The 12,616-nt window shown below is 39.9% G+C and overlaps 1 protein-coding gene and 1 non-coding gene across 3 annotated transcripts in view; one reads left to right on the top strand and one right to left on the bottom strand.

The window, feature by feature from the left end:
- UBE2D2 (ubiquitin conjugating enzyme E2 D2) overlaps positions 1 to 12,616 on the top strand; it is a 69,710-nt gene that overhangs the window by 28,717 nt on the left and 28,377 nt on the right. The window lies entirely within an intron of this gene.
- LOC111760388 (small nucleolar RNA SNORA38) lies at positions 2,365 to 2,495 on the bottom strand. The gene has a single exon (XR_002794084.1). It is a non-coding gene; the product is annotated as a small nucleolar RNA SNORA38 (small nucleolar RNA).

A 12,616-nucleotide genomic window follows, 5' to 3' on the forward strand; every position in this document is an offset into this window, starting at 1 on the left:
GGAGGGCTGGGGGTGAGGAGAGTTTTCCAGGCAGAGTGTTCCTAGAGGCCTGGACTGGTTGAAATTAAAAGGCTGATGAACTAAGGAAAAAGAGTTCTGAAATGAGTAAATAGTAGTTCAAATGGATAAAATCTAGGAAAGGTTCTTGATCTTCAATAATAAAGAGATAATTAAAAAAAAATAAAAATAGACCAGTGGCCAAACTTTAGGTTGAAGCACTATCTCCAATTAGATGTGATCCAATCTTGAAATATAAATACATCCTGAATTCTGTGGTTTTGTCACTACTGATTGAATGAGTTTATTAAACTTTTCACACATGAAAAAAAATGAACAGAGAATATACCTTTAATTATAGCAGAACAATTCCATCTAAATTGTTACTGCTAAAGCTTGTTTTCTAGTTTTATCCAGTCTCACCCAAAAGCACCTTTTCCATTCAGGTTCAGTAATTAAATCAAATATATTCTGTACATTACTACAGACTAACTTTTTGTTTCCTGACATGACAGATGTTGAATGGACTGGAATTGTTTAGGTACTTTTGTTTATCTTACCAAATGTTTGAGCACCAAGTCTGCTTGGTTCTCTTCTAGGCATTCATCCCCTCATCTAGGCATTTGAGTACTTTTTATGTTCCAGGTTCTGGGGGATGCAGTAAAGAATATGACATATCTTGTTCTCACTCAAGGAGTTTATAGTTAGGCATTCAAGGGGTGGAAATGAGGATGAACAGAAGTAAACTTAAGGTAATTGTAGATAAAAAATTCATCATGAAACATAACTATACATTATCATGCCTATTAATGTATAATGTAGCTGCTTGGAGAAAGCAGGGGGTCCATGGTGAATAAAAAGTTAAGGTTTTTTTCATTGTAAAAAGTGGTATGTAAACATTAATCTTTTTAGTTGGAACTGTTTGGTGGTGTATTTTATTTTATTTTGTAAATATATAGTTTTATTTTTATTCCCTCCCTCTCCCTCAACCTGTGTCCATTTGCTGTATGTTCTTTCCATGTCTGCTTGTCTTTTCTTCTTGTCTTTCTCTTTAGGAGGCACTGAGAACCAATCCCGGGACTTCCAATATGGAAGAGAGGCACTCAATTACTTGAGCCACCTCATCTCCCTGATCTGCTGTGTCTCGCTGTCTTTCCTCTGCAACTCCCTTTTGTTGTGTCATCTTGCTGCGCCAGCTCTCCTTGGGCGAGGGCCAGCTTGCTTTCACCAGGAGACCCCCAGGAATTGAACCCATGACCTCCCATATGGTAGATAGGAGTCCATTTGCTTGAGCCACATCTGCTTCCCTGTTGATATATTTTATTTTTTTTAAAGATTTATTTTTATTTATTTCTCTCCCCTTCCCCCACCCCAGCTGTCTGTTCTCTGTGTCCATTTGCTGTGTGTTCTTCTGTGTCCACTTGTATTCTTGTGAGCGGCACTGGGAAACTGCGTCTCTTTTTTGTTGTGTCATCTTACTGTATTAGCTCATTGTGTGTGCTGCGCCACTCCTGGCCAGGCTGCACTTTTTTTCACACGGGGCAGCTCTCCTTACGGGGTGCACTTCTTGTGTGCATCAGCTCTGCACATGGGCCAGCTCACCACAGAGGTCAGGAGGCCCAGGATTTGAACCCTGGACCTCCCATGTGGTAGGCAGACATTCTATGAATTGAGCCAAATCCGCTTCCCCCGTTGATGTATTTTAAAACCATAACTTTGCTATCGTGAAGTTTGCTATTGTAAAAGTAACTTGGGTCTAGCCTTTAAAAAAAAAAAGTTAACCCCAGGTCTATAATTGGGTTTTTTTTTTTTAAGATTTATTTTTTTATTTATTTCTCTCCCCTTCCCCCCCACCCCGCCCCAGTTGTCTGTTCTCTGTGTCCTTTTGCTGCGTGTTTTTCTTTTGTCCGCTTCTGTTGTTGTCAGCGGCATGGGAATCTTGTGTCTCTTTATTTGTTGTTGTTGCGTCATCTTGTTGTGTCAGCTCTCCATGTGTGCAGCACCATTCCTGGGCAGGCTGCACTTTCTTTCGCGCTGGGCGGCTCTCCTTATGGGGTGCAGTCCTTGCATGTGGGGCTCCCCTACACGGGGGACACCCCTGCATGGCAGGGCACTCCTTGCATGCATCAGCACTGTGCATGGGCCAGCTCCACACGGGTCAAGGAGGCCCGGGGTTTGAACCGCGGACCTCCCATGTGGTAGATGGACGCCCTATCCACTGGGCCAAGTCTGTTTCCCCATAATTGGGTTTATTACATGAACTGTGAGAGTTTCATATTGCTTTCTCCTTTGTGAAATTTTATACATGTCAAGCCATATAACTCAACCTCAGTTTATTTTATATAAATATAGAGCTTTTTTTTTTTCTTCTGTGGGAAAGGATGATCTTGAGCCTGTGGGGAGCAAGTGGGCTCTAAACTTCTCAAGTCCACATCTTTTTGCCTCCAATTCTTACGTGTCCAAGGACAGGAAACCACCAACACGCCTTTGTAGGAGGGTAATATAGAACTTTTAAAGAAATACACAAATATAGCTCACTGAGGCTACTTTAAAAAAAAAAACAAAACTTTATTTTGAAATAAATTAAAACCTACAGGACAATTGCAAAAATCATAAAAAACCCAGAAGAGAATTCCAACATAACCACCACCACCCCCAATACCCAGATCCACCAACTTTTTAACATTTTGCCACAATATGTATGTCATTCTATCTTATCTGTGTATTCGTTTTCTAAACATTTGAGGGTAGATTGTACAGATCATGCTCCTTGAACAATGGTACTTTTTAAAAACTTTGTATTATAGTAATATATATACAACATAAAGCTTCCAAGTGTGTAATTCAGTAATAGTAATTATATTCACAGTATTACAATATTATCACCAATATCCATTACCCCAGCTTTTTTTTATATCATCAAACAGAAACTCTGTACTCATTCATCAATAACTCTCTTTCCCTTCTCCGCCCCTGATAACCTATAATTTACTATCTATCTCTGTGAGGATTGCTTCTTTTGGTCGTTCATAAAAGCAAGGTCATATAATATTTATCTTCTGTGTCTGGCTCAGCATGTTTATACATGTTGAACTGTGCATTAAAACTTCATTCTTTGTGGCTAAATAATATTACATTGTGTGTGTATACCACATTTAGTTTATCCATTCTTCTGTTGGTTGGCTTGCTTCTACCTTTCAGCTCTTGTGTATAGTGCTGCTATTAACATTGGTGTACAAATTTTTTGGAGTCCCTACTTTCATTTCTTTGGAGGTATATATCAAGAAGTGGGCTTGCCAGGAGTTCTATGGTAATTCCATTTTCAACTTTCTGAGGAACCACCAAACTGATTTCCACCATGGCTGAAGATTTTACGATAGTCACCATAAGTTCCTGTTTCTCTGCGTCCTGTCAAGACTTACTATTTCCGGGGTTTGTTTTGTTTTGCACTCCTTACGTGACGCACTCCTTGCATGTGGGGCTCCCCTACGCGGGGGACACCCCTGCGTGGCACTGCACTCCTTGCGCGTATCAGCACTGCTTGTGGGCCAGCTCCACATGGGTCAAGGAGGCCCAGGGTTTGAACCGCGGACCTCCTATGTGGTAAACAGACGTCCTATCCACTGGGCCAACTCTGCTTCTCTGTAGCAGTTTTTAATATATTTGGTTAAACTCTTATCAGATGTGTGGTTAGCAGTTATTTTCCCCCATTCTTTGGAGTTATCTTTGCACTTTCTTGGTAACGTCCTTTGAGTTTTTCATTTGTTGCTTGTGCTTTTGGTGTCTTACCTAAGAAAGGAATACAAACTCCAAGGTTGTGAAGATTTCCCCCTATGTTTCCTTCTATGAGTTTCATGGTTGTAGCTCTTAAGTTTAGGCCCTTGATCCATTAAAGTTAATTTTTATGAAAGAACAAAGTTGTGGAACTTACATCTTATGATTTTAAAACTTACTAGAAGGCTATAGAAATAGATCAGAACGGTGTGGTGCAAAGACAGGCATATAGACCAATGGAATTGAATTGAGAGTTCAGAAATAAGCCCTCACACCTTTGGCCAATTTATCTTCTTAAAAATTTTTTATTGATACATATTAATAAAGCATATCAACCATCCAGAGTGTACATCCAAAATAAGCCAAGAAAAAAATTGAACTGAAATAAAAAAAAAAAAAAAAAAGAAAGGAACAGAATAAACAAAGTGTGTATCTATCCAAAGCATACAATCAATGGTATATGGTATAATCACATAATTGCACATTGATTACTTCAATCATTATTAGAGCATTTTCATTATTCCTATAATAAAACAGACCAAAAAACCCTTAATAATCAATCTTTCAATCTCTGTATACTTCCCCTCGTGTACAGAACTGCTGTTCAGTTTCTGTCTAATTTATTTGTATTTCTATTTTGTATAGATGATGTCAAACAATATGTAGTACCTTTTGTCTAGCTTCTTTTACTTAGTATATTTCCTTTTTTTTTAAGAACTCTTAATGGAGGATTAATATATTTCTATATACTCTGTCCATATTTTACTTTGGTTATATTTTTAGCTTTCCTTCTAGTAATATACATTACGTAGACTTCCCTTTTTCAATCACCAACATACCCATATGTTAGCACTGCTAGTTAAAAACACTATGATAGGGAAACGGACTTTGGCCCAGTGGTTAGGGCGTCCGTCTACCATATGGGAGGTCCGCGGTTCAAACCCCGGACCTCCTTGACCCGTGTGGAGCTGGCCATGCGCAGCGCTGATGCGCGCAAGGAGTGCCGTGCCACGCAAGGGTGTCCCCCGCGTGGGAGAGCCCCACGCGCAAGGAGTGCGCCCGTGAGGAAAGCCGCCCAGCGTGAAAAGAAAAAGCAGCCTGCCCAGGAATGGCGCCGCCCACACTTCCCGTGCCGCTGATGACAACAGAAGCGGACAAAGAAACAAGACGCAGCAAATAGACACCAAGAACAGACAACCAGGGGAGGGGGGGGGGAATTAAATAAATAAATAAATAATCTTTAAAAAAAACAAAACAAAACACTATGATGTGCTTTCGCCATTTCTATTAATTTCTAAAGAGTTACAAACAACCTTTTTTTTATCACAGATTAACCCTCAGTTTTCCATTTTCTAACCTCATTCTCTTTTCTGGTGACCTAAATTCTAGCTAATGACTCCATGAGTTAGCACAGAATATTTAGTTGAGGGAAACGGACTTTGGCCCAGTGGTTAGGGCGTCCGTCTACCACATGGGAGGTCCGCGGTTCAAGCCCCGGGCCTCCTTGACCGTGTGGAGCTGGCCCATGCGCAGTGCTGATGCGCGCAAGGAGTGCTGTGCCACACAGGGGTGTCCCCCGCGTAGGGAAGCCCCATGCACAAGGAGTGCACCTATAAGGAAAGCCGCCCAGCGTGAAGGAGGGAGCAGCCTGCGGAGGAATGGCGCCGCCCACACTTCCTGTGCCGCTGATGACAACAGAAGCAGACAAAGAAACAAGACGCAGCAAAAAAAAGACACAGAAAACAGACAATCGGGGGAGGGGAGGGGAATTAAATAAAAATAAATCTTAAAAAAAAAAAAGAATATTTAGTTGAAAATAGCATAATCATATAGTATTTTTCCTTTTGTATCTGGCTTGCTTCACTCAATATGTCTTCTAGGTTCATCCATGTTATATGCTTCATGACTTTATTTCTTCTTACTGCTGTGTAATATTTGTTTATCCATTCATCAGTTGACACATCCTTGGATTGTTTCCATCTTTTAGCAGTTGTGAATAACACCACTGTGAACATCTGTGCAGATGTTTATTCGTGTCACTCCTCTCAGTCCTTCTGGGTATATGCCTAGTAGTGGTATTGCTGGGTCACATGCCAAATCTGTATTCACTTTCCTTAGGAATTGCCAAACAGTCCTGTACAGTGACTATACCATTCTACATTCCCACCAACAGTGAATAAGTGTCCCTGTCTCTCCACATCCTCTCCAACACTTGTAGTTATCTGTCTTTTTGATAGTGGCCATTGTGATAGGTATGAAATAACATCTCATTATAGCTTTGATTTGAATTTCCCTAATTGCTAGTGACGTTGAATATTTTTTCATGTTTTTTAAAAACTATTTTGTAATTTAATAATTGAAAATATAAATAATTATTTAAAAAGAAAGAAAATACAGTTGAATTAAAACAAATTTCTCAAATTCAATGTACTGAATACATATTTTTTTAAAAAATCATACAATATATTATATAGTATATTTTGTTTAGCAACACCATCTTACAGTATTTGTCCTTTAACGTCTGGCTTGCTTTGCTTAACATAATGTCTTACAGTTTCATCCATGTTGTCATATGCTTTACGACTTTATTTCTTCCTACAGCTGCATAATATTCCATTGTGTGAATACACCACAGTTGTTTATCTGTTAATCAGTTGATGGACAACTGAGTTGTTTCCAACTTTGGACAATAGTGAGTAACACCACTATGAATATAGGTGTGCAGATGTCTCTTTGTGTCACTGGGTTGTGTATACCCAGTAGTGTTTGTTATTGTAGGGTCACATAGCAAGTCTATATTCAACTTCTCTAAGAACTGCCAAACAGTTCTCCACAGTGGCTGTACCATTCTTTATTCCCACAAACAGCGAATAAGTGTTCTTATCGCTCCACATCCTCTCCAACACTTGTAGTTCTCTCTCTCTTTTTTTTTTTAAAGGTTTGTTTTATTTATTTATTTCTCCCCACCCTCTTGTTTTCACTTGCTGTGTCTCTTCATCTTCCGTGTTTCTTTAGGAGGCACTGGGAGCTGAACTAGCACCTCTGATGTGGGAGAGAGGTGCCTAATCGTTTGAGCCACCTCTGCTCCCTGTTTTGTTGTATCTCTCATGTTTTTCCTCCCCACATCTCTTGTTGCGACAGCTCGCCGTGCCTGCCTGTCATGTCAGCTTGTTGTCTTCTTTAGGAGGCACCAGGAACCTCGGCTCACTGCCTTGTTTTGTCTCTCATTATGTTTTTTCTTCTTGTGTCTCTTTTGTCAGCTTGCCGTGCTTGCCTGTCGTGCCAGTTCTCTGTCTCCTTTAGGAGATACCTGGATCCAAACTAGCAACCTCCCATGTGGAAGGTGGGAGCCCGGTCACTTGAGCTACATCCACTTCCCTTTCTGATAGGTGTGAAATGATATCTCATTGTAGTTTTGATTTGCATTTCTCTGATCATTAGTGATGTTGAGCATTTTTTTCCATGTGTTTTTTGCCGTTTGTATTTCTTTGGACAAATACCTATTCAGGTCTTTTGCCCGTTTTTAAATTGGGTCATTTGTCTTTTTATCGTTGGGTTGTAGCATCTTTTTATATGTCATGAATATTAAGCCCTTATCGGATATATGATTTCCAAATATTTTCTCGCATTGAGTCTGGCCAAATGATTGTTGACAGTGGCTCCAAGTCCACTTGGTGGGAAAAGAATAGTCTCTTCAACAAATGGTCCTGGGAGAACTGGATAGCCACATGTAAAAGAATATGAGTGGGGAGCAGAAGTGACTGAAGCATTTGAGTGCCCATCTCCCACGTAGGAAGTCCTGGGTTTAGTTCTGGTGCCTCTTGAAAAAAACAAACAACAAAGCAAAACAAACGAAGAAAACCAACTCAGAGAACCCGATATGGCTCAGTGGTTGAACACCAGCTTCCCACATATGAGGTCCTGGGTTCAATCTTTGGCCCTTGATACTTCAAAAAAGATAGTGTGGACCCCTACCTCACACTGTGTCCACAATAATTAACTCAAAATGAATCAAAGAACTAGAGATAAGAATTAAAACAGGGAAACGGACTTTGGCCCAGTGGTTAGGGCATCCGTCTACCACATGGGAGGTCCGCGGTTCAAGCCCCGGGCCTCCTTGACCCGTGTAGAGCTGGCCCATGCGCAGTGCTGATGCGCGCAAGGAGTGCCGTGCCACACAGGGGTGTCCCCCGCGTAGGGGAGTCCCACGCGCAAGGAGTGCACCCATAAGGAGAGCTGCCCAGCGCGAAGGAGGGAGCAGCCTGCCGACGAATGGTGCCGCCCACACTTCCGTGCCGCTGACGACAACAGAAGCGGACAGAGAAACAAGACGCAGCAAAAAGACAAAGAAAACAGACAACCGGGGGAGGGGAGGGGAATTAAATAAATAAATAAATAAAATAAAAGAATTAAAACAATAAAATTCCTAGAAGAAAACATGGAGAACATCTTTAGGACCTTGTGTTAGGCAGTGGTTTCTTAAACTTTATACCAAAAACAAGCAACAAAAGAAAAATAAACAGATAAATGAGGCTAAATCAATTTTAAAACTTTTGTACAGAAAAGGATTTTATCAAGAAAGTAAAAAGCCTACAAAAGACAAAAGGGAAAAAAGTATTTGGAAACCATATATCCGCTAATAGGTTTAATACCCACAATATATAATGGACTTTTTTTTTTTTTTAAAGATTTATTTATTTTTTATTTATTTAATTCCCCTCCCCTCCCCCGGTTGTCTGTTTTCTGTGTCTTTTTGCTGCGTCTTGTTTCTTTGTCCGCTTCTGTTGTCATCAGCGGCACGGAAGTGTGGGTGGCGCCATTCCTCGGCAGGCTGCTCCCTCCTTTGCGCTGGGCGGCTCTCCTTATGGGTACACTCCTTGTGCGTGGGGCTCCCCTACGCGGGGGACACCCCTGTGTAGCACGGCACTCCTTGCGCGCATCAGCACTGCGCTTGGGCCAGCTCCACACGGGTCAAGGAGGCCCGGGGCTTGAACCGCGGACCTCCCATATGGTAGACGGACGCCCTAACCACTGGGCCAAAGTCCGTTTCCCTATATATAATGGACTTTTATAGCAAAAACAAAAAAGAAAAACACCCAATTTAAAAATGGGAAAAAGACTTCAATAGACATTTGTTTAAAGAAGATAAACAAATGGCCAATAATAAATGAAAAGATGTGCAACATTATTAGCCCTCCATTTAATGGAAATAAAAATCACAATGGCATAACACCTCACATCCACTGAAATGGTTACTATTTAAAAAATGGAAAATAAGTGTTGGAGAGGATGTGCAAAATGGATTGGAATGTAAAATGGTAAGTCATTGTGGAAATGTTTGGCAATTCCTCTGAAAGTTAAATATAGAATTACCATATGACCTGGCAGTCCACTTTCTAGGTATATACCCAAAAGAATTGAAAGCAAAGACTCAAACAGATATTTGCATACCAGTGTGTACAGCAGCATTTTATTCCCAGTTGCCAAAAGGTGGGAGCAACCTAAGTGTCCCATCAGCAGATAAATGGATAAATAAAATGTGGTATATACATTAAATGGAATATTATTCAATTGTAAAAAGGAATGAAGTTCTCATGCATGCTACAACATGGATGAACCTTGAAGACATTATGTTGTGTGAAGTAAACCAGACACAAAAGGGCAAATACTGTATGATCTCGCTTGTATGAAATGAGCAGACTATGCACATTCATAAAGTCAGAAACGAAAATACAGGTTACTGGAAGCAGGTGGAGAAAGGGAATGGGAAGTTAATGCTTCATTGGTGTGGAGTTTCTCTTTAGGATGATGTAAAAGTTTCGACAGTGGGTAATGATCGAAAAGGCACAACTTTGTGAATGTTGTGTTATATACTATATAACAGTGACCCCTAATGTAAACAGTGCTCTAAAGTTAATAGCATAGGTATAATAACATTGTTAATCCATTTTAACAACAGTAGCACATTAATGCAAAATTTTAATAACTGCGTATTGGGGTGGGGTGTGTGGAAACTACTCTGCTTTCTTCCAGGTTTTTCTTTAAGCCTACAATTGCTCTATTAAAATTTTTTTTAATCAGTTGGCCATAGATGTATGGGTTTATTCCTGAACTTTCATTTCTATCCCATTGAATCGGTATCTATCTTTATGCTAGTATCACACTTTTGATTACTGTGGCTTTATAGTAAGTTTTTAAAAAATTTCCCTCCCCTTCCCCCCCAGTTGTCTGCTCTCTGTGTCCATTCGCTGTGTGTTCTTCTGTGTCCGCTTGTATTCCCGTCAGCAGCACCCAGGATCTGTGTCTCTTTTTGTTGCATCATCTTGCCGTGTCAGCTCTCTGGGTGTGTGGTGCCACTCCTGGGCAGGTTGCATTTTTTTCATGCTGGGTGGCTTTCCTTATGGGGTGCACATCTTTGTGCATGGGGCTCCCCTATGCGGGAGACACCCCTGTGTGGGACAGCACTCCTTGCGCGCATCAGGACTGTGCATGGGCCAGCTCATCACACGGGTCAGGAGGCCCTGGGTTTGAACCTTGGACCTCCCATGTGGTGGGCGTATGCTCTATCTGTTGGACCAAGTCTGCTTCCCTGTATTAAATTTTGAAATCAGGAAGCGTGAGCCCTCCAACTTAAGTCTTCCTTTGCAATATTGATTTGGCTTGCAATTTGATATGAATTTGAGGTTTGGCTTTTGCAATTGTGCAAAATAGTCTGCTGGGATTGTGATAGGTATTGCACTGAATCTGTAGATGACTTTGGATAATATTGACATCTTCATAATATTAAATCTTCCTTTCCATGAACACAGGATGTCTTTGTGTTTATATTAGGTCTTTTAAAATTTCTTTCTGCAAATGTTCTGTAATTTTCAGTGTACAAGCCCTTTACCTCTTGGTTAAATTTATTTCTAGGTGTTTTATTCTTATAGGAGTATTGTGAATGGAATTGTTTTAAAATTTCCATTTGGAATATTCCTTGCTGGAGGATAGAAATACAGCTGATTTTTTCCATGTTAATATTGTAGCCTGCTACTTTGCTGAATTCATTTATTAGTTCTGGTAGTTTTCTTTTGGCTTCTTTGGGATTTTCTATATAAATAGGATCATGTCATCTGGGAATAGGAATAGTTTTATTTCTTTCTTTCCACTTTGGATTCATTTTACTTCTTTTTCTTGCTTAATTGCTCTGGCTAGAGTTTCCAGTACAATGTTGAATAGCATTGGTGGAGGGGGGCATTCCTTGTCTTGTTCTTACCTCAGGGGGAAGGCTTTCATTCTTTCACCATTGAGTGTAATGTTAGCTGTGGGTTTTGCATATGTGCCCTTTATCATATTGGAAAGATTCCCTTCTATTCCTGTTTTTCTGAGTGTTTTTATCATGAAACAATGTTGGGTTTTGTCAAATGCCTTTTCTGTATCACCTGAGATGATTGTGTGATTCCACCCTCCCACCCCCCATTCTGTTGATGAGGTGTATTGTATTGATTGATTTTCTTATGTTGAGCCATCCTTGTTCACCTTTTTTAAAGAACAAGGATACTTACTTAACCATGTTAAGTAAAATTATATCAAGTTAAGGAAATGTACTGTTGATGTACAGCTTACAGTCTGTATTCCAAAGTATTCATATATCCCAATAATATCCTTTTGGGCCATTTTTTTCCTCCATTAGTAGATCCCTTCCAGGATCACTTATTGTACCCATTGTTGCTGTTTCTTCCTTATCTTCTCTTTTTTCTTACTATTTTTTCAAGTTGTGGAAATCTATACAAAATGAAGTTTACCATCTCAGCCACTCACAAGCATAAAATTCATTGGAATCGGTCACATTCACAATGTTGTGCAGCCCTCACCACAATCCATTATCAGAACTTTCCTATCACTCCAGAGTGACACCTGTGGCACCTTTTAGGCCTTAACATACCATCCCCTTCTCCCCCATAATCTGTAGTCTACTCTTGTCCCTGTGAATTTTCTTATTCTAGCTATTTCATGTAAGTGAAATAATACGTTAACCGTCCCTTTGTGTCTGACTTCATTCTTTTTTTATGAGTAAATAAGGTTTATTGTATATATACCACATTTTGTTTATCCATTCATGTGCTGATGGACATTTGTATTGTTTCTACCTTTTTGTTAATGTGAATAATGCTGCTGTCAACCCTGGTATATAAATATCCAAGTCCCTGCTTTAAATTCTTTTGTGTATATACCTATAAATGGAATTGCTGTTCTATCTGGTAGTTCTTTGCTTAACTTTTCAGAGAATTCCCAAACTGTTTTCCACAGTGGCTGCACCATTTTATACTTCCACCAACAATATATGAAGGTTCCTGTTCTTCTGCAGCCTCACCAGAACTTATTTTTCATTTTAAAAAATAATATCCATTCTATTGGCTGTGAAGTGGTATCTCATTATGGTTTTGATTTGCATTTACCTAATGCCTAATGATATTGAGCATCATTCTGTGTGCTTTTTGGCCATTTGTCTGTCTTCTTTAGTCCTTTGCCCATATTGTAATTGGGTTGTTTGACTTTTGTTAATAAGTTGTAGGAGTTCTTTATGCTGGATATTAAGTCCTTTTCAGTTAAATGGTTTCCAAGTATTTTCTCCCATTCTGTTGTCTTGTTTCCCTTTGCACACAAGTTTTATGTGTTTTTCAATTGTCTGTTTTTTGTTTATTTTTTTTTCTTTAGGAGGCACCAGGAACCAAACCCAGGACCTGTCGTGTAAGGCAGGTGCTCAACTGCTTGAGCCACATCTGCTTTCCCCCACTAACTTCATTTTTTTAAAAAGATTTATTTATTTCTCTCCCTTTCCCCCCACCAGTTGCCTGTTCTCTGT

Source organism: Dasypus novemcinctus, chromosome 2 (genome assembly GCF_030445035.2).
Source record: "Dasypus novemcinctus isolate mDasNov1 chromosome 2, mDasNov1.1.hap2, whole genome shotgun sequence".
NCBI classification, from domain to species: domain Eukaryota; kingdom Metazoa; phylum Chordata; class Mammalia; order Cingulata; family Dasypodidae; genus Dasypus; species Dasypus novemcinctus.